Source organism: Pongo abelii, chromosome 8 (genome assembly GCF_028885655.2).
Source record: "Pongo abelii isolate AG06213 chromosome 8, NHGRI_mPonAbe1-v2.0_pri, whole genome shotgun sequence".
Classification (NCBI taxonomy): Eukaryota; Metazoa; Chordata; class Mammalia; order Primates; family Hominidae; genus Pongo; species Pongo abelii.
The window spans coordinates 126,041,086-126,068,759 of NC_071993.2; the positions used below are offsets into that span (position 1 = coordinate 126,041,086).

The 27,674-nt window shown below is 44.5% G+C and overlaps 1 long non-coding RNA gene across 2 annotated transcripts in view; it reads right to left on the bottom strand.

Annotated features, from left to right (window-relative positions):
• LOC134762083 (uncharacterized) overlaps positions 1-27,674 on the bottom strand; it is a 250,069-nt gene that overhangs the window by 202,879 nt on the left and 19,516 nt on the right. The window contains exons 3-4 of one of the 2 annotated variants that reach the window (XR_010141632.1): positions 20,729-20,853; positions 19,271-19,383 (exon numbers count right to left, since the gene is read on the bottom strand). The exons of the other annotated variant lie outside the window; for it this stretch is intronic. This is a non-coding gene — a long non-coding RNA (uncharacterized LOC134762083). The remainder of the gene's footprint in view (positions 1-19,270; positions 19,384-20,728; positions 20,854-27,674) is intronic. 2 annotated transcript variants of the gene reach the window in all.

Genomic DNA, 27,674 nt, shown 5'->3' on the forward strand with positions numbered 1-27,674 from the left:
TGAAGGAGGCAGACCAGGGATTGCCTTTCCCATTTTGCAGATGAGGAAATGAAGGCCGAGGAAGGTCGCATGACTCTGTAGTCCCTGGGTCTCCAGGTGGCCTGGCCAGAGTGCTCTATCTGCCCAAAATTCATATGTTGAAGCCTTACCCGATAATACCACAGGATATGGCTTTATTTGGAGATAGGGTCTGTAAAGAGGTAATTAAAGTTAAATGAGGTCATTGCAGTAGGCCCCGATCCAATGTAACTGCTGCCCTTATAAGAAGAGAAGATGAGGCTAGGCACAGTGGCTCAGCCTGTAATCCTTGCACTTTGGGAGGCCAAGAAGGGTGGATCACTTGAGGTCAGGAGTTCAAGACCAGCCTGGCCAACAAAGTGAAACCCCATCTCTACAAAAAAACACAAAAATTAGCCAGCCATGGTGGCATGCACCTGTAGTTCCAGTTACTCAGGAGGCTGAGGCACGAGAATCACTTGAACCCAGGAGGTGGAGGTTGCTGCACTGTAGCCTGGGCAATGAGCGAGACTGTCTCAAAAAAAAAAAAAAAAGACAATGAGGGAGGCTTCCAGGAAGATGTCAGTGTAGGGAGCACAAGGAAGCTGCCTCCACCCAGACAATAACTGCACTGGCAGAATCTGTCCTGCATAACTATTTTGGGACTCGAAAGGAGCCTATTGGAGGAGACTTTTAAATAGGAGGTGACCAGAAGCTTGCAAGTTCCAGGGGAAAGCTTGGCCTGTACATTGTGGTTAATTACAGTCAACCTCAGCTTTTAGCACAGCAGCAGCTACCATCCCCCAACCCCAGCTCTGTGGCAGACAGATGTACATTTGTTCTGGGAGCAACCCGCAGATAGCTTTTGGGAGCCAGCGTAAGCAAACACTGACCCTGGCCTCCACATCTCAGGATCTGTGTTCTGATTGCTGATTGCCACTTCTGATGACAGAGGTGCAAAGGGGCAGGCAGCCATTGTTGCACCTCCCCCCATTGTTGTAAGCCCCTCTCCTTCAGGCTGAATTGACTTCCGGGGGACTTAAAGGGCCAGTGTCCTTCACCCCTTCCCTTCAATTTTCTTCTGTTTTCCTTTTGGCAGCCATACGTTAAAGACTATGACATTCAAAAGCAATTGAATATACAGGGAAAATTAGAAATTGACCATGTATGTTCAAGGAAAGAAACAGGCTCAGAAAAAAAAAAAAAACCTGACTCATGCCTGTAATCCCAGCACTTTGGGAGGCTGAGGCAGGCAGATCACTAGGTCAGGAGATCGAGACCATCCTGGCTAACATGGTGAAACCCCATCTCTACTAAAAATACAAAAAATTAGCCAGGTGTGGTGGTGGGTACCTGTAGTCCCAGCTACTCCGGAGGCTGAGGCAGGAGAATGGCATGAACCCAGGAGGCAGAGCTTGCAGTGAGCTGAGATCACACCACTGCACTCCAGCCTGGGTGACAGAGTGAGACTCCATCTCAAGAAAAAAAAAAAAAAAAAGAAGATCTTAAGTTTACACCTCAGGCTGATCCTTGGCACAGAGACAGACTACAGTAATTCTGAAAATAAATAAAGAAATACATAGCAACAATGACAAAATAAAAAAAAGCAAACCCTAGGGGAGGGAGAGAATCTGATTTCCAGAGTTACTATATTATTAGATTCAAATGTCCAGTTTTCAACAACAAAAAGAAAATCACAAAGCATACAACGAAATAGGAAATTGTGACCCATTCAAATGAAAAATGTAACTCAACAGAAACTGCCCCTGAAAAAGACCTGGTAGCAGATCTACTAGACAAAGACTTTAAAACGACTGTCTTACAGATGCTCAAAAACTAGAGGAGATGTAGAAAAGTGATAAGAAATAGTCTATAAACAAAATGGAAAAATCAATAAAGAAATAGAAAACAAGAAACCAAAAAGAAATTTCAAAGCTGAAAAGTACTATAACTGGGCTGGGCGCGGTGGCTCACACCTGTAATCCCAGCACTTTGGGAGGCCGAGGCGGGCGGATCACGAGGTCAGGAGATCGAGACCATCCTGGCTAACATGGTAAAACCCTGTCTCTACTAAAAATACAAAAATTAGCCAGGCATGGTGGCAGGCGCCTATAATCCCAGCTACTCTGGAGGCTGAAGCAGGAGAATGGCGTGAACCCGGGAGGCAGAGCTTGCAGTGAGCCAAGATCGCGCCACCGCACTCCAGCCTGGGCGACAGGGCAAGACTCCGTCTCAAAAAAAAAAAGTACCATAACTGAAATGTACAATTTACTAGAAATACTCAAAGACTTATTTGGGCAGATAGAAAAAAGAATCAATGAACATGAAGACAGGACAAAGGAAATTATTGAGTCTAAGAACAGAAAGAAAAAAATTAAAGAAAAGTTAACAGAGCCCAAGGGACCTTTGGGACACAATGGACCAACATATACATTGTAGGAGTCTCAGAAGAAGAGATAGAGAAAGAGGAAGAAAGAATATTTGAAGAAATAGTGGCTGAAAACTTCCCAAATTTTATGAAGACATGAATATAAACATCCAAGAAGCTCAATAAACTCCAAGTAAGATGAACTCAAAGAGACCCACACTGAGACACATTACAATCAAACTTTCAGCTGGGCATGGTGGAACATGCCTGTAATCCCAGCACTTTGGGAGGCCAAGGTAGGCAGATTGCTTGAGGTCAGGAGTTCAAAACCAGGCTGGGCAAAACAGCAATACCCTGTCACTACAAAAAACACAAGAATTAGCTGGCTGTGGTGGTGTGCACCTGTAGTCCCAGCAACTTGGAAGGCTGAGGTGGGAGGATTGCTTGAGCTCAGGAGGTCAAGGCTGCAGTGAGCTGAGATCATGCCACTGCACTCTAGCCTGGGCAACCAAGTAAGACCGTGTCTCAAAAAAAAAAAAAGAAGAAGAAGAAGAAAGAATTTCGGAAGAGATAAGTGGCTGGTCACATAGGGGAGCCTCTCAGTAAGATTATCAGCATATTTCTCATCTGAAACTTTGGAGGCCAGAAGGCAGTGGGCCCATATATTCACAAGGTGCTAAAAGAAAAAGAACTGTCAACCAAGAATTCTATATTCAGCAAAACTGTCCTTCAAAAGTTAAGGAGAAAGGGTGAATAGAGTAAAATTGTGGGTATTAGAGGCTAGGAAGGAGAGGAGGAGGGAAGGATATGGAGACTTCAGTCAATGGATACAAAATTACAGCTAGATAGAAGGAATGAGTTCTGATGTTCTGCAGCACTGTAGGGTGAAAATGGATAACTATAATTTATTACATACAAGAGAGGATTTTGAATGTTCACAACACAAAGAAATCATAAATGTTTGAGGTAATGGATGTGCTAATGACCCTTATTTGATCATTCCACATCATACACATATATCAAAATATCACTCTCTATTCCATAAATATGTATAATTATGTGTTAACTCAAAATAAAGTAAATAAATGTAATTTAAAGCAAAAAAAAATGTTAAGTGAAGAGAAATTAAGACATTCTCAGATAAACAAAAATTAAGAGAGCATTCACTAGTGGTGTTGTTATCACTAGGCCTACCCTGCAAGAAATGCTCAAGGGAATCCTGCAGAGTGAAATGAAAAGACATTAGACAGTAACTTGAAGCCATGTGAAGAAATAAAGGTCTCAATAAAGGTAAATATATGTGCAATTATAAAAGATATATTGTTGTAACAATTATATGTAACTTTATCTGTTTTTACACGATTTCAGAGACTACTGCATTTTTAAAAATTAGTCTAAAAGCTAGTATTATTATAACTTTGGTTGGTAGCCCTACATTTTATTATCTACATAATTTAAGAAACTGATGGATTTAAAACAGCCATTGGCTTATATTTTCAGACACACAATATGTAAAGATGTAGTTCTGTGACATCAGCAACTGAAAGGAGTGGAGCTAGAACTGTAAAGGAACAGAGTTTTTGTGTGTTATTGAAGTTGATAAGGTATAAATTCAAATTAAGGTGTTATAATTTTAGGATGTTAAATGGAACCAAATCCCATGGTAACTACTAAGAAAATAGCTATATAGAGTATGCACAAGGCCAGGTGTGGTGGCTCACACCTGTAATCCCAGCACTTTGGGAGGCTGAGGCAGGAGGATTGCTAGAGCCCAGGAGTTTGAGATCAGCCTGGGCAACATACCTAAACCCCGTCTCTATCTAAAAAAAAGTACAAAAATTAGCTGGGCGTGGTAACACGCACCTGTGGTCCCAGCCACTTGGGAGGCTGAGGTGGGAGGATTGCTTGAGCCCAGGAGGTCATGGCTGCAGTGAGCCATTATGCCACTGCCCTCCAGCCTGAGCAACAGTGAGTCCCTGTCTCAAAAAAAAAAAAAATGCACAAAAAGAAATGAGAAAGGAATTTAAACATTCCACTACAAAAAATTAACCACAAAATAAAGCTATCGTACAGGAAATGAGAGATTAAAAAAGCTATAAGGCATATCAAAAACTAATATAAAAATGACAGAAGTCCATCCTTAAGTAACAAAAATCAATAAAACCAAAATTTGGCTCTTTGGAAAGATCAACAAAATTGACAAGCCTTTAGATAGATGGACTAAGAAAAAAACAGAAGACTCAAATTACTAAAATCAGAAATGAAAGTGAAAACATTACCACAAATTTTACAGAAATGAAAAGGTTATAAGTAGGTACTATGAACAATTGTATACCCCAAAATTAGATAATTTAGAGAAAATGGACAAATTCCTAGAAACACAAAAACCAATACTAAATTTCTGTTTTCAGAAATAGAAAATCTAGGCTGAGCACAGTAGTTCATGCCTGTAATCTAACACTTTGGGAGGCCCAGGCAGGTAGATTACATGAGGCCAGGAGTTCAGGACCAGCCCAGCCCACATAGCAAAACCCCATCTCTACCAAAAAATACAAAAATTAGCCAGGCGTAGTGTTGCATGCCTGTAGTCCCAGCTACTTGGGAGGCTGAAGTGGGAGAATTGCTTTGAACCTAGGAAGCAGAGGAGGTTGCAATGAGCCGAAATTGTACCACTGCACTCCAGCCTAGGCTACACAGTGAGATGAAGGAAGGAAGGAAGGAAGGAAGCAAGGAAGGAAGGAAGGAAGGAAGGAAGGGAGGGAGGGAGGGAGGGAGGGAGGGAGGGAGGGAGGGAAGGAAGGAGGGGGGAAGGAGGGAGAGGAGAAAGAGGGAGAGGGAGATTGAACCAGTAATCAAAAAAATCTCCTGACACAGAAAAGCCCTGGTAGACCTGATGGCTTCACTGGTAAATTCAATCAAACATTTAAAGAAGGGCAACAATCCTTCTCAAACTTTTCCAAGAAATTGAAGAGGAAGGAAAACTTCTTTACTCATTCTATGAGGCCAGCATTACCCTGATACCAAAGCTAGATAAAGACACTACAAGAAAAGAAAACTACAGACCAATGTCCTTTATGAACATGGATGCAAACATTGTCAAAAAATACTAGCAAACCAAATTCAGCAGCTTATTAAAAGCCTATACACCATAACCAAGTGAGATTTAGTCCTCAAACAAAGATGGTTCAACATACAAAAATTGACCAATGTGATCTACAACATTAACAGAATGAAGGGGGAAAGAAAACACATGATCATCTCAATTGATGCAGAAAAAAAAGCATGTGACAAAATTCAACAGCCTTTCATGACAAAAAAAAAAAAAAAAGCCTCAACAAAGTAGGAATGCAAAAAAAAAAAAAAAATACCTCAATTGGCCAGGCGCAGTGGCTCATGCCTATAATCCCAGCATTTTGGGAGGCCAAAGTGGGCAGATCACCTGAGGTCAGGGGTTCGAGACCAGCCTGGCCAACATGGGGAAACCCCATATCTACTAAAAATACAAAATTAGCCAAGCATGGTGACACATGCCTGTAATCCCTGCTACTTAGGAGGCTGAAGCCAGAGAATTGTTTGAGCCTGGGAGGCAGAGGTTGCAGTGAGCCAAGAGTACACTGCACTCCAGCCTGGGCAACAGAGTGAGACTCCGTCTAAAAAAATAATAATAATAAATAAACCTCAATATAATAAGACCCATTTATGAAAAACCCACAACAAATGTCATACTCAATGGTAAAAGACTAAAAGCTTTTTAATCTAAGATCAGGAAGAAGGCAAGGATGCCCACCTTTGCCACTTCAACATAGCAGTGGAAGTTCTAACAAGAGAAATTCGTCAAGAAAAAGAAATAAAAACATCCAATTGGAAAAAAAAAGAAGCAAAATTATCTCTGTTCAGAGACGATATGATTTTCATATGTAGAAAACCCTAAGTATTTCACCCAAAAAAAAAAAGCTGGAACTAATAAATGAATTCAGCAAAGTAGTAAGATACAAAATCAACACACAAAAACTAGTTGCATTTCTATACACTAACAATGCGCAATCTGAAATGGAAATTACAAAAACAATTCCATGTACAACAGTAACAAAATGGATAGAATACTTAGGAATTAACCAAGGCGGTGAAAGATTTGTAGAATGAAAACTACAAAACATTGCTGAAATAAAGAAGACATAGGCTGGGCACTGTGGCTCACGTCTATAATCCCAACACTTTGGGAGGCTGAGATGAAAAGATCACTTGAGCCCAGAAGTTCAAGACCAGTCTGGGAAACATAGTGAAACCCCATCTTTACAAAAAAAAAATACAAAAATGCGACAGACGTGGTGGCACACACCTAAAGTCTCAGCTACTTAGGAGGCTGAGGTAGGAGGATTCCCTGAGCCCTGGAGGTCGAGGCTGCAATGAGTCATGATTGCACTACTGCACTCCAGGCTGGGCAACAGATTGAGACCCTGTCTCAAAAAAAAAAAATAAGTGAATAAATAAAATAAAGAAGACATAAATAAATGGAAACACATCCCACATTCATGGATTGGAAAACTTACTACTACTAAGATGTCAATACTACCCAAAGCAATCTACAGATTCAATGCAATACCTAACAAAATCCCAATGATGTTTTTCAAAGAAACAGAAAACCCCATCCTAAAATTCACATGGAATCTCAAGGGACCATGAATAGCCAAAACAATCTTGAAAAAGAACAGCAAAGCTGGAAAATTCATACTTCCTGATTTCAAAACTTACTACAAAGCTACGGTAATCAAACCAGTGTGGAACTGGCATAAAGATAACATATAGAGCAATGGAATAGAGAGCCCAGAAATAATAAACCCCCACGTGGGGTTTATTAATTTTTTTTTTTTTTTAAACAGAACTTCACTCTTGTCACCTAGGTTGGAGTGCAGTGGCGGGATCTCGGCCCACTGCAACCTCCGTCTCCTGGGTTCAAGCGATTCTCGTGCCTCAAGCCTCCTGAGTAGCTGGGGTTACAGGAGCCCACCACCATGCCTGGCTGATTTTTGTGTTTTTAGTAGAAACAGCGTTTTACCATGTTAGCCAGGCTGGTCTCAAACTCCTGACCTCAGGTGATCCACCCACCTCAGCCTCCCAAAGTTGCAGGATTACAGGCGTGAGCCACCCTGTCCAGCTGGGTTGATTTTTGACAAAGGTGCCAAAACCATTCCATGGCAAAAGGACAGTTTATTCAACAAATGGTGCTGGGAAATCTGAATATCCACAAGCAAAAGAATGAAATTGGACCCTTACCTAACACCATATACAAAAATTAACTAAAAAATGGATCAAAGACCTAAATGTAAGACCTAAAACTATAGATGCTTAGAAGAAAACACAGGGCTCAGAGAGCTCGGAGAAAGGAGAATAGGGAGTTAGTGTTTACTGGGTATAGAGTTTCAGTTTTACAGCATGAAGAGTTCTGGAAGTAGATAGTAATGATATTTGCACATCATTATGAAGGTCTGTAATAGTAGATGCAAAAGTAATTGCTGTTTTGCCATTACCTTTAATGGGAAAAACTGCAATTACTTTTATGCCAAATTAATACATTGATACAACTGTACCCTTAAAAATAGTTAAAATGTTAAAATTTGTTACGTGTATTCCACTACAATTTTTTAAATGGAAAAAAAGAAGGAGAAGGAGATGAAGGATTAAGACAGACACACAGGGAGGGAAGATGGCAATCTACAAGCTAAGAAGAGAGGCCTCAAAAGAAACCAATCCTGCCCACACCATGCTTTTGGAATTCTAGCCTCCAGAATTGTGGGAAAAGTAATTTCTGTTGCTTAAGTCACCCAGTCTGTGGTACCTTGCTAGGAGATCCCTAGAAGACTAATACACTCATCTATGAGCCTTGCTGGGAGACAGAGCCCAAACCCCACTGCAGAAGCAAAAAAATGCCAGGTTCTCATCTGGGATTGGTCAAACAAATATCTTGAACTTTAAGTGGGAGGCTGGTGACATCAAGAAGCAGAGAATCCAGTTTGGTGGATGTCACAGGAACACCAGATTTCCAGGAGCTGCACAACATATAGTTGCTGTGGTCCCCTGTCTGCAGCAGACACAGGCGTGTCCATACATCTGGCCATCCTTTGGTGGTCCCACCAGAGTGCTGATGGCATAGTGCCTCATTGTGGTCAAGTGAGCTGGCATCCCCACTGTAAAGAAAAGGTTCACACAGCAGGCCTGAGACTTCTGTTCTTAGAAAGGACTGCTTGAAAGACTGTCCCTGGGCTGGCATCTGGGAACTTGGATTTGGGGAGTATTTTCCCTATTTGCTAACTGTTAAGACAGGCTAATCAGTTTGTCAATTAGGGAATGTTTAAATGTTTGTACAATGTGGTTTATGCTAGACAGCTGCTTTCCTTCTGAGGGTCTGGTAATTTGATATATGCTAGGCAAAGAGTGCCTATGAAATTGACCCTTCATAAAAACCCTGGACTCCTAGGCACAGACAAGCTTCCCCAGTTTACAACATTCACACCTGCTCTCTCAGTCTGATGCTGGAGAAATTAAGCATATCCTATGGACTCCGCTGGGAGAGGACGCTTAGAAGCTTGCACCTCATTTCCTCCAGGTTTTGTCCAAAGCATTTTTTCCATTTACTAGTTCTCTTTGTATCGGTTTGCTGTGATAAATCCTAGCCATGGGTATGACTGTATGTTGAGCCCTATGAGTCCTTCTAGCAATTCACCAAACATGAAAGTAATCTCAGAAACGCCTGTAAGGACACACTGTGAATCCAAAATATCTGAGACAGATCTCAATCAATATAGAAAAGCTTATTTTGCCAAGGTTAAGGACGTGCCCACAACACAGCCTCAGGAGGTTCTGATGACCACATGCCCAAGGTGGTCAGGATACAGCTGGCTGTTATACATTGTAGGGAGACATGAGACATCAATCAATATGTGTAAGATGTACATTGGTTTGGTCCAGAAAGGCAGGACAACTCGAAGGGGGAGGGCTTCCAGGTCATAGGTAGATAAGAGACAAAAGGTTGCCTTCTTTCGAGTCCTTGATCAGCCTTTCATTGGATACAGTTTAGTCTGGCTCAGTGAATCTGCCTTTTACATAAGCAGAGGAAGCAATCAGATACACATTTGTCTCAGGTGAGCAGAGAGATGACTTTCTGTCCCACACCTGTGAAGACAAGCTATCAGTTTACATTGCCAGGGTGAAATTCAACAGAACTGGTTTAGGGTAAAGATCTTGAAGCCCACAAGGAATTTCCTTGTGGGCAAATTATGTGGGAGGTATGTCGCTTTTTTATCTGTATGGCTATCTTATTTAAGAATAAATAGGAGGCAGGCTTGCCTAATGTTGTTCCCAGCTTGACTTTTTCCCTTGGCTTAGTGATTTAGGGTCCTGAGATTTATTTTCCTTTCACAATACCTACTTACCCATCCCTATCGAAGAGGGCTCCTTTATCCTCCACTCATTTGGAACATGTTCTTGAATGATGGACCCAGATCTTTGTCCCAGCACCAGTTCTGGTGATGGGCATTAGAACCACCCAGGGAGCTTGTTAGCCATACAGGATCCTGGGGCTCACCCATTCCCTGATTCAGCAGGTCTGGAGCTAGCCCAGGAAATCAGGTGGCTGGCTAGTCCCCCCAGGGGGTTCTGATGCTCAGTCAGGCTAGGGAACCCCTGGCTTAAAGGAAGACCTCCCCAGCCCAGAATCTGGACACCTGAGGTTGAGCACCACTTTGGACAATGACCTGAGGGGCTCTCTTGGGCATACCTTCTCCTTGGGGTCCATTTATCTCCACCCCCAATTGAGGGGCTTGGCCCCAGCTCTGGGTTCTTGGTGTTTTGGTGGTCACAAATCCCTTTGTGAATCTGATGAAAGCAATGAACACTCTTTCTAGAGAACGTGAACACACACACACACACACACACACACACGGAAGCACAATTTTACCTATAATTTAGGAGCCTATAGACCCCATGTGAAGATCTCTGACCTAAATCCCACCTAAGGCTCCCAACTCTCACATTCTATGATTCTATCAACAATCAACCAAACAATGAAGCATCTTCTGTCACTTCAGACCCTCAAACTCATGAACCAATGTTTTGGTACCAGCCCCCTAATGTCTGTAAAATTGCAAATACCAAGACTAATGTTCTCTCTGGAGTGGTGCAGATAAACAGTTATATCAAGTATGGTTATTAAATTTCCATATTTAGATGTGCAAAGCCAGGCTCCTCCAGGAGTCCTTAGAAGCCATTCAGTTCCCAATAATCAGATTCACAGCTGCTGCAGCCGATTCTTGACATTTTTCCTCAGGTGGAGTGGAGGCTGAGGTCCTGCTCCCAGGCTCAGCCCTGAGTCACCCACAGGGCTTGGCCACCCATGAATGCAGGCAGAAAGTAAAGAGAGAGATGCAAGCCAGAAGACATGTCACCTCCTCTGAGGAGCCGTCCCTGACCCCCAGTAGCAATTAATCATTGCTTCCTTTGCATTTCAACAGTGTATTATGTGAGCTGCTATTACAGGCTTTGAAATGATTTGCCTGGTATTATAGTTCATTGTGTACTCATGTGCCACCTCCAAAGTGTAAGCAATTTAGGATCCAAATTTATTCTGCATTCAGGTCAGATGCCCAGGAACCACCTGCCCTGCCCCAGGCTGCTGCCTGCTGCTTCTCTAATATCCTGTACTTCTTGGGAAACTGCTTTCCTCCACTTCTGGGATGAGCTCATGACCATGCCCTGGACAGTCAGAGGGTTCCAATCCTCTGCCACAGTGATTGGTTCAGGGATGGGTACATGACCTGACAGGCCAATGAAATTCAACCCTGGGATGTTTGCTAAAACTGTCAGAGAAGAGGCATTATCTTTCCACTGGGGCTCCAAAGCTGATTGGATTGAAGCCTGGATCTGCACTGGGGTTCCAAAGCTAATTGGATGGAAGCCTGGATCTGCACTGGGTCCTCAAAGCTGATTGGCTGGAAGCCTGGATCTGCACTGGGGTCTCAAAGCTGATTGGATGGAAGCCTGGATCTGCACTGGGGCCTCAAAGCTGATTGGATGGAAGCCTGGATCTGCACTGGGGCCTCAAAGCTGATTGGATGGAAGCCTGGATCTGCACTGGGGCCTCAAAGCTGATTGGATGGAAGCCTGGGTCTGCACTGGGGCTCCAAAGTTGATTGGATAAAAGCCTGAATCTGCACTGGGGCTCCAAAGCTGATTGGATGGAAGCCTGGATCTACAGATGCCATCCCTGCCGAGAGTGGAGCATATGAGCCTCAGCAGAAGCTAGTGCAGGGGACGGTAGTGCTGGCAGATGGAGAGAGGGACAAAGTCCTAAGTGGGCTTGTTTGAGGCTCTGGATCCTGCCAAACTGAAGCCAGTGCCACTTTTGAGCTTCCCAGTTTCATCAGCCAATCAATTCCCTTTTTGTGTGAGCCAGTCTGAGATGGGTTTCTGTCCCTGGTGACCCAGAGTCCCAGATAAGGCCCCTGGAGTCCTAACTTGCCTCTGAGGTACTGAGTAGCTTGGTAAAGGGTATGCACTGGGGCATGGGGCAGTGGTGACTTGTTTGAGGCCATGGAGCATCTTAGGGAGGGGCTGAGACCAGAACTCAGGCTGCTTGAATCTCAGACCGTTCTCCATATGACACACTGCCTCTCTTCCTCTGCCTGGGGGTCCAGCATTGGACCAAACCCAAAGCTGCCCTAAAGCCACCACAGAGTGAGATGCTCCCTCAGCACCCACCCCAAAAGGCCCAATGGGGTCCAGGCCACAGACAAGCAAAGGTCAAAACAGGCCGTCCCCAATAGCACTCAGGGTGGAGGCTGCTCCTAGCCTGAAGACGGGTTTCCATCCAGAAGGGAATCTGGAGTATGCAGGGAGTTAAGGGAAAAGCCAAAGAGAAGAGACTAGAAGTGACATCTCCACTTTGTCCAGCACTCCAGGTGCTGCTGCTACTGCAACCAGCCTCAAGGACACCAGCTGGGTCATGCTTACAACACACTTTCCATCCTTGGATCCTCTCACCTGCCCAGGAAGGGGTGGTTTGCCCCAGGAATAACAGAGGGTATCTGTCCACAGTGGTGACTGTCAGTCTGGGACCCATGCCCTTGCCCATGATGTGAGTGTGATTGAGAAATACTGAGCATAATCATCCTTCTTTTTGGCTTTTTCTATTGATTGATTTGTAGTTTTATTGGATTGTGGTTTAAGACTGTGGTCTGTATATAGTAGTTCTTTGGTATTTATTGAGACCTGCTTTGAGCTAGTAAATAATCAGTTTTTTTAAATTTCCACACATACTTGAATATATATATATATATTTAAATGATAAATACAGGGCTAGAGGTCTCTATGTATGTATCTGACTGAGATTGATAAAGATGGTTTTTGAAACTTCTGTATCTGTGCTAATTTGTTTCCCTACTACAGCTCTCATTTTCCAGAAGACTATGTTAAAATCTCCCACTAAGACTGCAAATCTTTCCATTTCTTCTTCTAATTGTCTATTTCCTATAAATATTTGAATCAAATGTGGGGAGAGATCCAAGTCCAGGTGTATCTTCCTGGTGAATTGTTCGTTTTACATGATGTAAGCCCTCTTTCTCATGCAATGTGTCTGATGATAATATTGCTACACTGCCTTTCCTTTTTTTTTTTTTGAGGCAGAGTCTCACTCTGTTGCCCAGGCTGGAGTGCAGTGGTGGGATCTTGGCTCACTGCAACCTCCGCCTTCCGGGTTCAAGCAATTCTCTGCCTCAGCCTCCCGAGTAGCTAGGATCACAGGCACCTGTCACCACGCCCAGCTAATTTTTTTGTATTTTTAGTAGAGACAAGGTTTCACCGTCTTGGCCAGGCTGGTCTTGAACTCCTGGCCTTGTGATCCACCTGCCTTGGCCTCCCAAAGTGCTGGGATTACAAGTGTGAGCCACCGCGCCCAGCCAACACTAGCTTTCTTTTGGTCGGAAGTGTTGGGTATATGCTTTCTGTTTCTTTCAAACTTTCAGTACCCTTGTCTTCCAGATGTGCCACTGTTAATAGCACAAAGCCGGATTCAAGTTGGGGGTGGGGGTGGTGTTGTTAGTGTTGGTAGGGCTGGTGTTTGGGGCTGTTTGTTAGTTTTGTTTGTTTTTTGAGACAGGGTCTCACTGTCGCCAAGGCTGGAGTGGCGTAGCATGATCACATCTCACTGCAACCTTGATTTCCTGAGCTCAGCCTCCCAAGTAACTGGGACCACAGGTGTGCACCGATAGTGTTTTTAATCCAGTCTGAGAATTTCTGTTTTTTAAACGGTAAGCACTATCCACTTACATGTATTGTGATAACTGAAGAATTCAGATTTCCTTCCAGCATTCTATTTTGTGTTTTGTTTTTACTTTGCTTTTTCTTTGCTTCTTTTTTCTCCTTTTCTGATTTCTATTTGGTTAATCAGGGTTTGTTGTTTTTTTTTTTTTTTTTTTTTTCAACAATAGCTGTTTGTGCTAAATTCTGGGTTTTTTAGAAGATTCTTTTTCTACTGACTTCAAATACTTAAATGATTTTAGCTAGTTGCCATCATATTTTAATAAATATGTAACAAGATTCCAAGTTACACAGTGTCATTACACATTGTGTCACATCAATGACACTAAGACCTTAGGATCTTTCCTCCAATCTCACCACCATTTTCCAAGTTGTTGTGGTCTAGCACTTTTGAATCCCCAAAACTCGTTGCTATTTAACCACTGTTTTTTATACACTCCATGCTTATTTAGATTTAATTACCAAATTATTGTCTCACAGTTACTTCTTACGTCCCATTTTTTCCTTCTAGGCTTAAATTATATCTTAATGGAATGCATCCTTTATTGATGCTTTCAGCAAAGATCTGTGAGTGCTAGAGTCTCTTGGACTTTGTCTGAACATGTCTTTTCTTTCACCCTCACACGTAGCTGGCTACAGAATTTTTGATTAACAATTATTTGCAGTGGCATCTTTATTATATCGTTCCATTGTCTTCTGGCCTCTATTGTTACTAAGTCTGCTGTGAGCCAGATCACTGTTATTTTGTAGATAATTCATTTATGTCTGGTTGCTTTTAAGATTCATCGTTGTTTCTGGTTTTCTGCAATTTTACTCCTTGTATATAAGTTTAGATTTACTTGTTTTTACTTTCAGAGGTAAAACACTCTCTTTTCTCCACTTTCAATATGAAGATTCATATCTTTCATCAATTCTAGAAAACTCTCAGCCATGATCTCTTTAAATATTACTTCTCTGCCTGGCCCAGTGGCTCATGCCTGTAATCCCAGCACTTTGAGAGACTGAGGTGGGCAGATCACTTGATGTCAGGAGTTCGAGACCAGCCTGGCCAACATGGTGAAACCCCGTCTCTACTAAAAATACAAAATTTAGCCACAAATGGTGGCACATGCCTGTTAATCCCAGCTACTTGGGAGGCTGAGGCAGGAGAATCACTTGAACCTGGGAGGCAGAGGTTGCAGTGAGCTGATATCACACCACTGCACTCCAGCCTAGGCAACAGAGCAAGACTGTGTCTCAAAAAATAAATAAAATATTACTTCTCCCTGAGTTGCTCCATGCTGTGCTTCCTGGAATACCTATTAGATGCATGTTGGACTTTCTCATCCTATCTTCCACATCTCTTAACCTCTCTTTTATAGTCTCCTTTTTATCATTATGTATTGCATGTGGGAGAATCTCATCACTGATTTTCTCCTTGTGTCTAACCTGCTATTAACCTATCTACTGAGTGTCTTCATTTCCTTGTTTTAAGCTGTCTCTTACAGAAGGATGAATGGCTTCATTTCAATGACTGTTTTTTCTAGAAATAAAATTTGGTTCTTCTACAAATCTGTTTTTTCTTTTATTATGGTACCCTGTTTTTTCCTTATTGTTTCTTTCCATTTTTTTTCCTCTCTCTCTCTTCAGTAAATTCAAATGGCCTCAGGTTCTTATAATCCTTGTCCTACATCTGATCTCTTCCTCTGCGTAATTCTTCATGTCCCTTGTGATTCTGGACTCTGAACTCATCTTCAGCAGTCCCATGGCTCCTGAACTGTGAAAGAATTACTGTTGACAGTCTTAGATTTGCTTCTGCAAAGGGCCCCAGAGGGCCTATATTTTACATTAATATCTCAGCGTAGGAAGTTCTCTATCACAGACCTTAACTCAGACTCTATACTAAAAGGTGTCATAGACAGAAGGCTTCCAGTTCTTATTGGCTTGGTTCTTGGATCTTAAATCATAGACCCAAATGTGTCTAGAGCAAATGAGGTTGAGGTGATAAAACTTCCTTGTTGTACCCTAGAGGACTATATCCAAAGGCTCAGGGTATTGGAATACTGGAGTGAGTTTACTGTGTGAGACTTCTCACTTGCCCTCCAACTATGTCCTCTGGAAGCATCTGGAGGCCACTCCCTTCACCCAGGCTTTGAGAAATACTTTGGTGGGGTTACACCACACCCTTGAAGATCTCCACGTGGGTATTTTCAGTAGACCGGAAATGATAATGGTGTCAAACTGGGTTCCCTGAATTCAATAGGAAAAATGAAATCCCAGGGAAGCAGAAGCCCAGGGATGGCACGGAGCCACCAGAGGCCAGGCTGGCATGGTTTCCGTAATGAGCAACAGAACCAAAGTGTTAATGGTTGGACAAGACTACATCTATGTCATAGGCTAAAAGATCATGGTCTCCCTAGAACTGAAAGAAATGGGCAACCTGCCACTCACTAGGTTTATATAAACAGAAAAGCTCTTGATCAGAAGTTTGACTTGAATTAGCACAGTAGTCAAAGTCAAAGAGTCTTGATGAAGGAGTCTCAATATCACATCATAACTAGAGCAGGTGAAATGGATTCCATTTAATGCAGCCATGTTTGGATAATACAATCTACCCTGCCCCTTGAGAAGGAACTCAGCCACACTACCAATATACGTTTCCCAACATGACCTGCAGCCATTGGCCAGGTTACTGTACACTGGAGAAGAGGAAATAACTAGACTTTTAGAAATTATTAAACACTGGCTCTGAACTGACATCAGCCATTCCCAGACTTGAGCTAGTCCACAGGCCCAAAGCCTCTATAAATAATGCAGTGTAACAAACTACATCAGAATTTAGTGGCTTAAAACAACACCATTTTCTGCTTATAAATCCGCATTTGGGGCAGGGCTTCTTGGGAACAAGTCATCCTGTGCTACTTGGCCTCAGCTGGAACAACTCAGGCTGGGGGCCAGAATCATCTGAAGGCTCATCCGGATGTCTGGTGGTTGAAGCTTAAAGGACTCAAATTGCTGGGGACTAGAATAGCTGGGACCCCTCCACTACCTCTCTCTGTCTTTATGTGGCCTTCACTTGTGGTCTGTCCAGGATAGCCAGACTTCTTGTATGTGGGCTCAGGATTCCCAAGGCACAATGGGGAGAGGGAGAGAGGGAGAGAGAGAGGGAGAGAGGGAAAGAGAGAGAGAGAGAACCAGATGAAAACTAAATCTAAATCACCTTTTAGTGCCTAGTTTCAGATTCCAAGCAGCATCACTTCTTCTAAGTTCTGTTTTTTAGAACTGACAGCTCATATTTCAATAAAGAGACATATACCCCATATCTCAATGGAGGAGTCTCAACGTCATACATAACTAGAGCATGTGAGATGGGCTACATTTAATGCAGCCATGTTTGGATAATACAATCTACCCTGTCCCCTTCAGAAAGAGCTCAGCTACATTCCAATATAGCCTTCCCAACGCGACCTGCAACCATCGGCCAGGTTACTATGCATTGGAGAAGAGGAAATAACTAGACTTTTGAGGGATTACTAAACACTGGCCCTGAACCAACACCAAGCAAAGTGGTCATGGCATCATGGATAGAGGCTCTACATGGGCTCATGTAGAACATGTTCTTCCATTCCTTAGGGCCACCTGGCTACAGATATGTCACCATTCCCCAGGGGAACCAGCCAGTGATCCAGTGGCAAGTTGATGACATTGTATCATTTCAATCACGGGAGGGGCAAAACTTTTCTAATTGGAATAGAATCTTTAGATACGGATTTGCTTTCCCTACTGGCCATACTTCTGCTAAAAACCAGCATATGTGGGCTTACTAAATACCTAATTCACAATCATGGTATTTACTTGGAGGCCAATATAAGGAAGAGAGGGTGACTTCCACAAATCCAAATAAAATATAAGCAAATTGTAGAATTAACATTTTACCTTCATCAATTTCATATTTATTAAAGTACTTTTCTGACAATTTGAGACCAGCAGATGTAAAGGTTCAGGGAAGAATTACTTTTTTTAATCCTGCCCTACTATGATCAAATTTATTATGAAAGATTAGCTAGAGGAAAAAAGCAAACACTTTCTAATTTATTATAGGAAACATTTCCTTGACTGTCCACCAAGCTTTCTACAAGTTGCAGACCTCGAAACATGTTGATCATTTGATTCCATTTTCTTAAAAAAAACCCATCATGGCCGGGTGTGGCGGCTCACGCCTGTAATCACAGCACTTTGGGAGGCCGAAGCAGGTGGATTACAAGGTCAGGAGTTCAAGACCAGCCTGGCCAATATGGTGAAACCCTGTCTCTACTAAAAATACAAATATTAGCTGGGCATGGTGGCAAGCACCTGTAGTCCCAGCTACTTGGGAGGCTGAGGCAGGAAAATCGCTTGAATCCAGGAGGCAGAGGTTGCAGTGAGCCAAGATTACGCCACTGCACTCCAGCCTGGCAACAGAGTGAGACTCCGTCTTAAAAAAAAAAAAAATCATAACTTTTATTCTTGCAGCTACACTGAAAACAGTGCCTATGTCCTGGGATTGCATCACACTAAATAAATCTGAACTTTTCCTCAGGAGCTGAAGTTGTGCATGTCAAGATTACTTTCCAAACAAACCTGTCCATGACACTGCCCCATTTCTACCAGCAGACCTGCTTCGGACCTACTGGCTGGCTCCTGGCTGCCCTCCAGGAGGCCAAGACGTGCCCTGAATGCCAACAGGTGTCAGTGCTATGGCTTGGAGCTTTCTCATTCCGTCCAGAATCAGCTTTGTCTGTGCTCTAAGCCACGGCAGGTATCAGAAGCCGATCTCCAAGGCACTGCTCAAGCCCAGCCTCATTCCTAAAGTAGGAATGCTGGCCGGTAGTGCTAGATCTGTGTGTGTGTGTGTGTGTGTGTGTGTGTGTGTGTGTGTGTGTGTGTGTGTGTGTGTTTGGTTTGGGGGGTAGGGTTGTTTTTTTGTTTGTTTTTGAGACAGAGTCTCGCTCTGTCGCTCAGGCTGAAGTGCAGTGGCGCGATCTCCACCTCCTGGATTCAAGCAATTCTCCTGCCTCAGCCTCACAAGTAGCTGGGATTACAGGGGTGCGCCATGATGCTCAGCTGATTTCTGTATTTTTAGTAGAGACAGGTTTTCACCATGTTGGCCAGGCTGGTCTCCTGACCTCAGGTGATCCGCCCACCTTGGCCTCCCAAAGAGCTGGGATTACAGGTGTGAGCCACCACACCCAGCCTGTTTGTTTTTTTTTTTTTTAAAGCCTCCTTGCAGGTAAGTTAAGACCCAGCCTGTCCTTGAGCAGGAGTGTCAGCAGCTACAGAAAGAGTCTCAAGGTGGCTATATCCACGCACATCTCCTCTGGTTCACTCAGTCACCCTTCACTAACTACCACCTATGGCATCAGAGCTGTGGGCCCGAAGAGGGCCAGGGAGTCCTGCTGAGGAAGGCGGCAGCAAGGAGCAACAGTGTCGCACAGAAGTAGATGCATGAGTTACTAACTCGAGCAGAAGAGGACTGTGGGGAGTCAGGGAAGTTGTGCCACTCAAGTCTCCTTCAGGTTCAAGGAACAGAATCCCAAATCAAATCAGCTCAAACAAACAGGAGACTTACTGGCTCACCTCACTGGGAAGTCCAGGGTTATCCTGCTTCAGGCCTGGCTGGATCCAGGGGCTGAAGCAACGATGTCATTAGGGCTCTGTACGTGGTTTACTTCTGCAGGGAGATGCTCTTCCTGTGGAGGAAAGATGACCACTGCAGTCACAGACTCATCATATCCCATGTGAGTAGTGACAGCAAAATGATCATGTGTCTCTCTCATAACATCATTCCCAGGAAAGGGTCTGACTTGTCACATGCCCATGCCTGAACCAATCTTTGTGACCGTCACCAGGGAGACAGGATATTCAAACTGATCAGTCTGTGTCATCTGCCCACCTGTGGCAGGAGCACAGCTGTAACCAACAACCCTACCAGGAGCCTGGGGCATGAGGGAGGTGTTGTGCAGACAGACCCAGGGAAGGAATACACGAAGGCTGCTTCAACCACTGAAGGCTTGAGATGGCACGTGAGCTGGCCTTGATGGCTGAACACAATCTACTAGGGGACAGTGAGGAGGCAGAGCAAACAGGCATGGGACAGGAGTGATCCTAGAGAATGGCTGGAGAGGGAGAAGCAAGCAGAGCGAGCCGCAGGGCCCCACTCCCGGGCCACGTCTGCTCCACCTCTCACCCCTCCTGGCCTGTCTGCCACTTGATTCTGGGGGTGGGACAGGGTGCAATGATGACAGATGAGGAAGCAGATAGCATACTGACTTCTAGTTAGGCTATTTAAAAATGGAGATTGGCACCACCAAATCCTAGCTGAAAGCATGCTCAGGTGTGCAATGCTGCAACATTAGGAAGAAGGAGGCCAAACCGGCAGGTGCAGCTACTGAGACCATTCTGGCAGGAGAACCCAGTGCCTGAGGTGAGCTGGCTTCAGTCTCTAGAGGCAAGGGAGGCAATCATTGCCGGGCTTTCAGGGTGAAGGCAGCAGCAAGGATAAGACAGAGCTCAGGATTTAGAACCCAACATCCTGCTTTCAAATTTTTTGTATTTTAAAAAAATAAGTAAACAGGCCGGGAACGGTGGCTCACGCCTGTAATCCCAGCACTTTGGGAGGCCAAGGCAGGTGGATCACCTGAGGTCAGGAGTTTGAGACCAGCCTGGTCAACATGGTGAAACCCCATCTCTACTAAAAATACAAAAATTAGCTGGGTGTGGTGGCATGTGCCTGTAATCCCAGCTACTTTGGAAGCTGAGGCAGGAGAATCACTTGAACCTGGGAGGTGGAGGTTGCAGTGAGCTGAGATCACGTTACTGCACTCTAGCCTGGGTGACAGAGTGAGACTCCATCTCAATTAAAAAAAAAAAAAAAGTAAACCTATAACTATGCAAAAAAGCTACCCATAATTCTACCTCCTGGAGAAGACCACTGTTAGCAATTTCATATATATCCTTCTACACTTTTATATACATTTTCTTATATATCCCCATATTTTTTACACGAAATATATAGAAGCAAAGATACATACCAACTGTTTCATTTAACAACAACAAAAAGTGAAGATGGGGATCAGACTGTGTCCTGGCCTCGTTTAACAGTGATAGGTGTCAGCGTGGTTCCATGCCACTGCGTGCCCTTTTATTTGAGGGTGAGAAATCTGAGATCCAGAGAAGAGAAATAACTTGCCATTTCTGTGTAGCAGGTCACTGGTGGATCAGAAACAGCGATGCTGGCTCTCACTCACTCTGGTCCTTTCCAGCCATGATGCTGCTGCATGGTGACCTCCCTTTGAAGGTGACACTTCTTCAACATGGGGGGCCTGTGGCCTCCAGCTGCAGGCAGCAGCTAGGGGCAGCTGGTGTGATCTTCCCCAGCAGATCCCAGGACTCACAGCCCTCAGCCTCAGGGCAGCTTGCAGAGCAGCCACTGTGACTGCCTGGCCAGGACCCTGGACCGCACTTCCCAGGAACTATCACCTCCCACCCTCCAGCTGGGTCCAGTTACTACACAGAGAGATGAGCCTGGACATTACCTCTGGCCAAGAGATGAGGTGTGGCTGGTTCAACCACAGGCCATGGGTACACCCGCCCAGGCATGTCCAGGCAGTCAGGATTCATCTTCAGGTCGTCAGGGGACATGTGGTGTGCTTTTCCTGTGGCCAGACAATGAATGCTCTTTGGCTCCAGGAAGGGAGCTGTTCCTCACCAAATGTCACAGCAGTGGACACAGGGGCCCTGACGATGAAAGGCATCCTGAAAGGCAAGCCCACCACCCTGAACCTTCCCAGGGAACTGAGGGAAATGGAGAAGTTAAAGGACAGCTAGAGATACCCACCAGGCTGCAGACACACCCACCAGGCTGCAGTCTGCAGAAACAAGAGAGGAAAACCTTAGCAGTCGAGAGCTGATGGGTGAAGGGCACCAGCTTTGGAATCTGCTAGCCTGGGTTCCAATTCCCATCAAGTTCTTGCTGGCTGTGTGACCCCGGGTGTGTTGCATTCCCTCTCTTAGCCTCAGCCTCCACATCTATAAAATGGGATTACTCATGATACCTTCCTCCCTGGGTGACTGGAATTTAAATGAGGAGCCAGAAGAGAGATCTTAGCACACTGCTAGCTGGGTTACTTATGGGTTTTTTGTTTGCTGTTTTTGAAACAGGGTCTTGCTAGGCCAGGCATGGTGGCTAACACCTGTAATCCCAGCACTTTGGGAGGCCAAGGCGGGTGGATCACTTGAGGTTGGGAATTTGAGACCAGCCTGGCCAACATGGTGAAACCCCGTCTCTATTAAAAATACAAAAATTAGCTGGGTGTGGTGGCACACATCTATAATCCCAGCTACTTGGGAGGCTGAGGCAGGAGAATTGAATGAACCCAGGAGGCGGAGGTTGCAGTGAGCCGAGATTGTGTCATTGCACTCCAGTCTGGGCAACAGAGGAAGACTCTGTCCCCCCGACCCCCAAAAAAGGAAAAGAAACAGGATCTTGCTACGTTATGCTGGTCTCCAACTCCTGGGCTCAAGTGATCCTCTCATGTAAGCCTCCCAAGAAGGTGGGACTACAGGCATGCACCACCAATGCCTGGCTACCCACCATTTTTATTATTTACCTCGTGGTGCTGAGAAAGGAGAGACACCACCTAAGCGAATGTAACCACATCGTAGACACTCAAAACACCAACTAGTGTGCTCATCATTTTCTTTTCTTTTTTTTTTTTTTTTTAACAGAGTCTTACTCTGTCACCCAGGCTGGATTGCAGTGGCACAATCTTGGCTCACTGCAACCTCTGCCTCCCAGGCTCAAGCGATTCTCGTGTCTCAGCCTCCCAAGTAGCTGGGACTACAGGCGTATGCCACCATGCCTGGCTAATTTTTGTATTTTTAGTAGAGACGGGGTTTCGCCATGTTGGCCAGGCTGGTCTCAAACTCCTGGTCTCAGGTGATCCGCCCACCTTGGCCTCCCAAAGTGCTAGGATTATAGGCATGAGCCACCGCACCCAGTCAGGTGTGCTAATCATTTTCTAAACTAAATGTATTAGGCACTTCCTGACTTTTTAAGCAGAGTAAATGAAATTTAACACGTTCCCAATAACTCAGAATTGACATTACCAAATTACTACATTCTGCCATCCCACAGTACTATCTGTAGAAGTAGCTGAGCGTATGTCTAGCACCACCTCCTCTATCACCACCAACTCAATGACCTGAGCTGACCATGAGTCGTCAAAGAAAATGTTACAAATGTATGTAAAGATTTAACAGGTTCCTAGAAAGGAGCTGACTCTTCTGTATAGCAAAACTACTCAGTAGAACACGGAGAGAGTTACCCAAAGCCTTTTACTCACGCCCAACTTCTCGGCCTCTTCCTAGATGGCTGGGCTTCTGAGGGTCAGATTCCTAGAAAGGGGACCATTATTCTGTTCATCCAACATGACTTTCAACACAGAGAGTGCTTCAAGATGCTTTGTCTTTTAGATACATGCATAATTACTATCACTGAAATATTAGGTTGGTGCACAAGTAATTGCGGTTTTTGCCAAGAAAAGTAATGGCAAAAACCGCAATTACTTTTGCACCAGTGTAATAATTAGCATCTTCCGTTAATCTTTTTCTAGAAATTTGAGAGAGACTTCAGCTGAGTTAAATTCATGTCTCTGACACTGGGTTTCTCTTTGCAGCCTGTAAGGACCACTTTGAGGATGAGATGCATCCTGAGCAGACCCAGCTAGGCGTGGCCCCTTGAAAACAGCCCTTGTTTCCCGATCACATTATCTCAGCTCCTTCTCCAGTGGCACTCATCACATTATTCCGCAGTCACTGAGCTTCTGTCACCCAACAGATATTTGCAAAGTCCCATGATGTACCAGGCACCAGGAGAGCACTGAGGGTCCCTCTTTCCAGAAGCCCCCATTGGTGAAGGGAACAGACAGGTGGCAGCGGTCTGTCCTGCCTTGTGGCCAGGAGGTAGCAAGTACAAAGTCCCTGGGGTCTTGGAGGACAAAGTGACCAGCTCTGCTGCATAGGAAAGGAGGAAGCTTTCCTGAAGAGGGGACATTTGAGCTGAGCCTTGAAGGCCAAAAAGGAGGAAGGGTGCCTGTAATCCCAGCTACTCAGGAGGCTGAGGCACGAGAATCACTTGAACTGGGAGGCGAGGTTGCAGTGAGCTGACATCGCACCACTGCACTCCAGCCTGGGCGACACAGTGAGACTTTGTCTCAAAAAAAGAAGGGAAAGGTATTCCTGGCAGAGGAAGTGGCTTGTGCAAAGGCACAGAGGTGTGACTGTTTGCAGCTTTTGTGGAGCTGAGGCAGAGGCTGAGGCCAGACTGCAAATGTTCCATCAGTGTCCATGCATCACCATACAGACAGTCTGAGCAGAACTGGGAAAGGGCCCAAGAATCCCTCTCCAGTCCCTTACCTCTTGGCTGGAGCTCATCCCAGGAGACCTGCAGCCCTGTTTTACAATCCAGGAATTGAAGGTTCCACAAAAGCCTGCGAGACAGGTCCCCCCAAGCCCAGGCACATCTTAAAGAGCTTGTGATCGTTTGCTGGAGACCGCGCCTGCAGATGACCAACTGGACCACAGAGCGGCAGACCCCCTGATCTAACAGGCTAAAAATAGTCCCACTGTAGATTTCCAGACAAGACTGACACACTCAAACCAAAAAGACTCACAGATTTGCACAGTTGATGAAAACTAAAATATCAACAGGCTCCTCCAGCCTGCAGAGCACCTTACTCAACCAGACAGAGATTTAGCAAGAGACGTTCTCTGAGCTCCTGCCAGATCCTGGGAGGAGAGGCCAGGGAGTTTGTTATCATCTCTTAAGTAAACCATGATTCATCCTCACAGCAGAAAAAAGAATGAGGTGGCAGTATATATACTGACTTGGAAAGACTCTAGGACATAGTAAATGATAAAAGCAAACTGCAGAATATATGGAATCACAGATATACTAAATTAAAATGTGTGTGTGTGTATGCATGTGTGTGTGTTCATGTATAAATGCATGGCAAAAAGCCTGGAATTCCTCACAACCATGCCATGCAGTAGTATTGTTATCCATTTAAGCTTTTGTGAGGTTAAGTAACTTGACCATATGGCGTAGTAAATATGGCTTTTATATCCAGACCATATGGAACTGGATTATGATAACAATCACTGAGATTTATATAGCAAATTTTTTTTTAAAGAACTGAAGAATACTCACTAAACCCATTCATTTTACTGTGTGCCTGGCACTACTCTTGCTCTGGAGATAAAGTGATGAAAAAGTACAAGTGAAGTCTCTGCCTTCAGGACACTAACACTCCAGGGTCATCTCCGGGGAGGTAATGATAGAGAGTGGGAGACAAGGAGATAAAGGAAAATATTATTCTTGTCTATAATGTTTGAATTATTATTATTATTATTATTTTGGAGACAGAGTCTCACTCTCTCTCCCAGTCTGGAGTGCAGTGGCAAAATCTCGGCCCACTGCAAGCTCCACCTCCTGGGTTCACGCCATTCTCCTGCCTCAGCCTTCCGAGTAGCTGGGACTACAGGCACCTGCCACCACGCCCGGCTAATTTTTTGTATTTTTAGTAGAGACGGGGTTTCACCGTGTTAGCCAGGATGGTCTCGATCTCCTGACCTCATGATCCACCCACCTCAGCCTCCCAAAGTGCTGGGATTACAGGCATGAGCCACCACACCCAGCCTGAATTTTTTATAATAGGAATTAATCCACTATTTGAATAATTAAAATTCATTTTTAGTGTTCTCAATGAAAAGGCACCCTTTGCCTTTGAGGACATTTTTTCCTTTTTTTTTTTTCAGAGAGACAAGGTCTCATTATGTTGCCCGGGATGGCCTCAAACTCTGAGGCTCAAGTGATCCTCCTGCCTCAGCCTCCAAGTAGCTAGGACTACAGGCACATACCACCACACCTGGCTGCCTTTGGCGGTATTCACTCTTCAAGTCTACCATCCAACTACTAAGAGTTGATTTTTAATAACTTTAATTTTTGGGGTGTTTTTATCTTTTTTTCCTTTTTTTAAATGGAGTTTCACTCTGTCACCCAGGCTGGAGTGCAGTGGCGTGATCTCAGCTCACTGCAACCTCCACCCACCGGGTTCGAGCAATTCTCCTGCCTCAGCCTCCCGAGTAGCTGGGACTACAGGCGTGCGCCACCATGTCCGGCTAATTTTTGTATTTTTAGTAGAGATGAGGTTTCACCACGTTGTCCAGGCTGGTCTTAAACTCCTGATTTCAAGTGATCCACCTGCCTCAGCCTCCCAACATGCTGGGATTACAGGTGTGAGCCACCGCGCCCGGCCATAACTTTAGTTTTAATGACTATAACAGTACATGCATTCAGAAAAGTGAAATCCAGGGACATGTCATTTGGGGGCACCTTGCTATGCACTGTCTCTACGTTAGACCTTTTCCATACACCGTCTTGTCTGATCTTCTGTGCAACTACACCAGGAGTTGAGAACTATAGCTACTTCATAGATCAGTTCTTAAACAGGGGTGACTTTGCCTCCAAGGGACATGTGGTAAAATCTGAAGATGTGTTTGGTTGCCGCATTGTGGGGGGCAGGGCAGTTACTACTGGTATCTAATGGAGAAAGGCCAGGGATGCTGCTAAACATCCTACAGTGCACAGCCCAGCCCCACAACCAAGAATGATCCAGCCCAAAACGCCAATGGTGCTGGGGTTGAGAGACCATGTCACAGATGAAGAAACAGGTTCGGAGAAATGACATCCCCCAGATCACACAGCTAGTGTGGTAAGCAGAATAACGGCCATCCAAACCTGTGAGTATGTTACCTTACATGGTAAAGGGGAATTAAAGCTGGATTAAGGTTGCTAGCCAGCTGATCTTAAAATAGGGAGATGATCCTGGATTATCCAGCAAAGCCCAATGTAATCACAAGGGTCCTTATAAGCAAGCAAGGAAGCAGGAGGGTCTGTGTTAGAGATGAAGAGTGAGAGAGACTCAACCAGCCTCCACTGGCTTTGAAGATGGAGTTGGGTTTGACCCCAAGGCCTAGCTCTTGACCACTACACTAGAAGAAGGGTTGGGGAGGAAGAGCAGGGATCTTCTATAACCCCACAGTCCAGGGAGAAGCATTGTTAATATTTTGGAATTAGGCCAGGCACAGTAGCTCAATGTGATCCTCCTGCTTTGGCCTCCCAAAGCACTTTGGGAGGCCAAAGCAGGAGGATCACTTGAGCCCAGGAGTTTAAGGCTGCAGTGAGCTATGATCATGCCACTGTACTCCAGCCTGGGCAACAAGAGCAAATAATAACAATAGTATTTTGGAATTATACCATAGTTACAGATGTATATCATGAGCATTCACCTCTGTCATGAAAAATTAACAGAGGCCAGGCGCGATGGCTCACACCTGTAATCTCAGCACTTTGGGAGGCCAAGGCGGGTGGATCACGAGGTCAGGAGTTCGAGACCAGCCTGGCAAAGATGATGAAACCCCGTCTCTACTAAAAATACAAAAATTAGCCGAGCGTGGTGGCAGATGCCTGTAATCCCAGCTACTCAGGAGGCTGAGCGAGAGAACTGCTTGAACCCAGGAGGTGAAGGTTGCAGTGAGCCGACATCGTGCCACTGCACTCCAGGCTGGGTGACAGAGTGAGACTCCGTTTCAAAAATAAAAACAAAAAAAAATTAATAGAAAGTCTAACTTTAATTGACCATGTGATAGTTTACCATGTGTTTGTAGCATCATTTAACTTCTTATGTGGGCATAAGTTGTTTTCAATTCTGTACTAAAACCACCCTGCAATAACTATTTTTACTGGAATTTTTGACTGCATTCTGGGTTATCGCCTTAGATTCCTAGAAGTCGAATCATTGATCCAATAGGAAATGAACATTTTAGGTTGTTAATAGATAATGCTAAATGGCTCTCCAAAAACGTAAGTACAGGAAAGTATCCACTTCATCTAATTCTTCAAAATCTGATAGATTTTTAA